The following is a 5,709-nucleotide window of genomic DNA, read 5'->3' as shown; positions in this document are numbered from 1 at the left end:
TGGCTTTATCGAACCACTGTTGGCTTGGTGACAGCCATAAAATATGTCCATTGTCCCTATCCCTTCCATGCTTGCCTCCCCCCCCCACCACCTTCTCCCCTTGGCTCTAAGTGTGAAAGCAGACATTCTTGCCCTCCTTTCTGAATTGCATGCAGTCAGCTAGCAGGCAAATAAGCAGTGAGGTAAGAGCAGACATTTACATAAGGAGCCTATTAATATACTATACAAATGAGGGTCCTGGGGAGAATGTTAATTCATTTCCTACACTGAATGGCCACCACCAGTGTAAATTTTCACCATGGCAGGAGTTAACATAGAAGGTAGGTGGGAAGTGTGGATATACATACGAGACAGATGCTGACAAACTTTTCTGAAGAGAGATAGTTGTTCACACACGTTTTCCACAAAGTGGAAATCTGATAGCATGGATTCATACACTTCAAATAATACAAAGAGTCACCATGCAGTATTTCTTGAAGAGAAGTGCGGATAGGAGATGAGACCATTTTATTAAGATGTTTTAACTTGTCAGTTTTGGAAACTGAAAGAAATCTTAGGTATTACTGTGAAAATCAGTCTGTTTAGACCACCCAAAGCTCTCCCAGAGCTCAGGAAGACAGTAGGTGTGATACTTTTGAAACTCCCCAGCTGTTGCTTGATCACTCAATTGGTTTAATCATTGAGCTACTAATTTAACTAAGATTAATTCTAGGCACTATGCTAAGATTATTAGGCAGATAATTATGTATCTTGAGAAAATAGATACCCAGAACACCTCCTTGAACCAAGAGGTACAGTTGAGACTTTTGCTAAAGTGTTTTTTGAGTCAAGTGAACAATGATGAATGAGAAGGAATAGTTTGCCTGGCAGAAGAAAGAGCATCTAGATCAGATATTTGAGGAATAGTCAATAGTTTTCAGCTACTTCTTAAGGCACATATTGGGTAATGTAGGTTCAGATAGCAAGAGGTGAAGCTAGAAGAATTGACAAATGTTAAAATCTCTGTACACTCATGAGATGTTAATTTTTGTTTGTTTATTTTGGCTTTATTATTTTGAGACTGGGCCTCTTTGTATAGTCTTGAGTTCTGGGATTCCAATCATGTACCACCATGCTCAGATAGGAGGCATTAAGTTGTAACATGCAAGTTAGGGATGTTAGCAAATGTTTGAAACAAAGTATTCTTGGTCAGTTAATTAATTCAGGAAACACTTACAAGCCATCCACTAACTATAAACCACCTTGCCTTAGAAGTGTAATGGCAAATCAAATGCCCACAGCTATTCAGGTTTGGGGTGAAGCTCTTTAATTAATTAATACCATCAATTGCTTCTGAGTTTCTTTTCATGCCATCATCAGAATTATCATCTTTTTATGGGTCTGATGTAAGTTTTATGAATTACATGTCAGATGTGGATTTAGAAAAGGATGCTAATTTATTGCTTAGTGAGTGAATCTTTGGAAACACTGTCCAAGAGAAGAAAGAGAAGATTGCTAGTTTACACTTTCAATTATTATATGGCTCCCTTTCTGGTGACGAGTTTTACTGCACACAGATACAAAGTGGTTGTAATGTGTGTACTGGGCACATGCACTACCAGTCAGGTGCCTCAGCACACGGTGCTAAGTACAGAGAGAGATGGGCATAGCACATGCAGACATACTCCTGTTGGCACCTAGTGTGTAAGATCTGAGGTGGACGAGAGAAATTTTCCTAGAGAAGACCTTGGGAGCCTGGGACTAGGATGCTCAGCAAGAAGTGCTTTGGTTTGATGGGGGTGGTCCATGTATCAGGGTCACTGCCCTAGCTGCTCCATGGAGTGGCTATTGGAAGCTGAGTGGAAGCCTAGAATGCATGCTGCTTTGGGATAGATATTTACCATCCTTGTTTCTTCACAGATTCCATGAATAATGAAGATTGTGGGCCCAGTATATACTTACTACCACTGAGACGTGGGTTTGTCCTTTAATTTCATGAGTTGGAATCCTAATTCCAAACTCCAGTTTTTACCATCTGGAGGTGAGGCCTGTTGGAAGCTTTAAGGACTGAAGAGGTCTAGATAAGGTCATGAGGGTAGGGTCCTATTTCTTATAAGTTACTCCGTACGAAGAAAAAGAGAGGCCCAAGGTAGCATCCTTGCTGTCTGCATGTAATGCCCTCTGTAAGATGGCCTCCACCAGATGCTGGCACAATGCTCTTGGATATCCCAATCTTCATCACTGTGAACCAAGTAAATTTTTATTCTTTATAAATTATCCAGTGTTGGGTATTTTGCTATAGCAACAGAACATGGACTAAGACAACTGCCAAGTATCCTTGCTTTCACAGTCTGATTTTCAAAGTTGTTGGTACTTCTCTTATGGCTTTCATGCTGTAGTCTGTGAATCTGAGTGTCATACATTTGGTATTTAATCTCCCTTGAACTAAATGGACAAGAGGAACGAATAAAAATGATTTTCATTGGATTACAAGGTCTGAAACTAGGTCTGAGGAGAAGTTTGTTGAGAAAAATAGCATAAAAACACTGTATGTGTGACTGCATTTAAAAGATGGAAAATGGTTTTGCCACTGTCAAATTTTAGAAGAAGCAAAGAAAATCGGAGGTTAAGGGCTCTAGCAGGGAAGTGGCATTTCTGTTGATCAAATACGATTCCTGATAATGTCAGGGACCACTTGTCCCCTCTCATAGTGATCTCTGCATAGACTTTTTTCTAGGAGTAGGAGCCATTTCCTCTTCTACTTTTGTCTGAGGCATAGTCTAAGTATCCATTCTTCCTTTCTTTTTTTTTTTTTTCCTTTTGTGCTAGGGATCAAACCCAGGTCCTTACCCATCTAAGCTTTTCTTCCTAAGGCAAGACAAAATTTGCCTCCGGTATAGAAGAGAAACACTGTTCCTAAATTCTACATCACTCTACTGAGCCTAACTATTTCAGAATGTCCTACCTGACTTGACACTATCTTCCAGTAGTTCCTCTGTTCCGTCTAATATTAACTGACTGATGTGTAAAACCCCTGGGGGCCATTTGTCTGTTGTTTGGATCTCCAACCCTTGCCCCCCATCCAAAGCAATTTCTTTGTCATGAGTAAAATTTCAAATTGTGTCTCTCTGATGATGCACTCTTCTTGAGTCTCCGAGAAAGTATTTTAATTAGGTTTGGAAAATTAGCTGAAACTCTGTCTTGTCCTCTCGGTAAGAGAACTTCTCCTGCCCAGGGCTCCTCTCATAGCCACTCGCCTTCCTGGCAGGGATGCTGGGGTGCTCTCTGGGAGGAAGAAGGGTTCACAGGTCAGTGAGCACCAGCAGCCTTTGGCTCCTGGCTGCTGACACAGAGAGCTTCCATGCCATCTCATCTTATTTTTGGCCTCACTGAGGTACAGTAACCTCCTGCTGGTCAGCTGCCTTCAAGACACTCACCCCAGCCTCCTGGTCTGAGCCTTGCAGCCTCAGCTAGGATTTGAACTTGTGGTCCCGAGAGCAGGATGGATTAATGCTCAAGGGCTCCCACGCTGACTCCATCAAAGCTTCCCTCCGCACATCTCCATTATGTGAATGGCTCTGTTAACCAAACCTATTATCTTCCCCCCTTGGTTTTCAACTTGAGAAAGGGAAAGCAACTTCTTTAATGGCCCACAGATTGATGATTAACATTTTACATGTCCCTGCTGCTAAGTAAAAGAACTGCTTTGTGGACAGTGAAATGCCTGGGAGAAGGAAGCCGGAGTCAACGTGGTTTATTAACTTGTGCTGCTTCATTAATCACAATCTTTTTTTATGGCGGCGCTTAAAGGCCCATCCATTGTACTTCTCAGGAATGGGGCAGATCAAAACCAAGTGCTTTTAGTGCACCTTTGACATCTGGCATAGCAGCCGGCTATCTGCGATATTGCTCTCCAGCAGGATGGGGAACTGCATTCACTGTGACCGTGCTGGCCCCTCTGATTTAAGCTACTACAGAGGGCAATGAATTACCTTAAAGGAGCTCCAGTGCAGAACTCCAAGTTTTATGCCGGACCCCTGCCAGCTTCCTCACTTTATGAGTATGAACAATCAGACAATTGAACTGATTTGACTTTGCCACTCCTGGAGTTTCATTGCTGTGAACCTGGGGATGTAATGATGGCAATGCCATGCTAAGTGCCGCTCTGACTAGCGGCATTGCCTGCTGCCCGTTCAAGTAGGGCACCCATTCTTGTTAGCTGAAAACTGCTCTGATTTGCAGCAAGGGGGAAAATAGATCCCATGCAATCAGATTAACTCAACTCTGAATGTTATTTTCATTTAACACGGTGGAACCAGGCGGTGTCCCAATTTTTTTTTTTAATGGTAAACTCATTAAAAGGCAGGGTTCTTTTCAACTAGTCTTTATAGAATGCAGGTAGGACGCACCTGTGAAGTCTTGCTACAGATTTCGGATATACAGACTCTGATATGCATAATGTCCATATTCACCCCCCACACACAGATAGGCTCAGACTGTGGAGTCCAAGGAATTGACAGAGTGAATGTTTATTGAATCTACCGCGCAATCGCAGAAGATACGAAAATTCCCTTCAACAGGGAAAAGCACATTGACCTATGAGACAGGAAATTCAATGGAGACAATAAAATGTTATTTTCAAGAAAAAAATTAATCGTTGTTATTCAAGAATCCTATAGCTCACAAATTTCTTATGAGAAAATGGAAAGTAACTCAGCCTGAGAGAGAGTGAGACAACTCTTCTCTTGTAGATATTTGTTTGTCAGGATGCTGAAAACGAAGTCGATCACAAAGAAGGAAGCAATCATCACACTCACAATGACCACACTCACAGTGTTTGCTATGTGCTGGGACTCTCCTGGGCATTCGAAGGAATCCATTTAAACCTATTTTGCACAAATCAGTAGCACTCACAGTTGAGTTAATCTGATAGCAATGCAGTTGATCCCTGTTGCTAAGCGGGAAGTTGAGGCACAGAAAAGTCCACTCATTTGCATGCTCAAACCGTGTTCAAGGGGCCGCCAGGGTCGGGCTCTAGCTTTCACATTTAGTGACATGCTGTGTTACCTCTGCTAACCCGCTAACATGATCACAGAAACTGATATCGATGATCCCAAATGATTATTCCACTCACCTACAAAACACAGTACTAAAAAAAGAATGTTTCACCTGATATCAACCAGAAGCCCAGATAAAAGAAAAGATAGGGTAGAGGAATAGATCTTTAAAACAAAATGCTAGGCTCATTGCTTTAAGGAAAATAGAAAAAAAAAATCAATCACTTTGATTTTGTTATTGATGATTAGATAAAGACTCACATACTCATATAAACACATACCACAAACACACACACACACACACACACACACACACACACACACACACACACAAACAATTCTACCATAAGCACTGTTGACATATTTAAAAGACTGCCTAGCTACAGTTCAGATTGTACTTCTACAAGTCACACATGCTGGGTGTGACTTGACCTAAGATGAACATCTGACACGTTATGACAGAACCAACAGACAAAAGACAGTCATGCTGAATAAAATAGAAATATGAAAATACAGACATCGGTCAATGAAATAATTATTTGTGCCAATAAATATAATAAATTTAAATCCCTCCATTAAAAACTATCTATACAGGATGAGATTTTTAAAAAACAGTCTCTTCAAAAACTGGAGAAATAATTCCAATATATCCATTGGATGTCTCTGGGTACAA

The sequence above is a fragment of the Cricetulus griseus genome, chromosome 3 (assembly GCF_003668045.3).
Source record: "Cricetulus griseus strain 17A/GY chromosome 3, alternate assembly CriGri-PICRH-1.0, whole genome shotgun sequence".
In the NCBI taxonomy this organism is placed as follows: Eukaryota; Metazoa; Chordata; class Mammalia; order Rodentia; family Cricetidae; genus Cricetulus; species Cricetulus griseus.
This window is presented reverse-complemented; position numbering follows the sequence as displayed.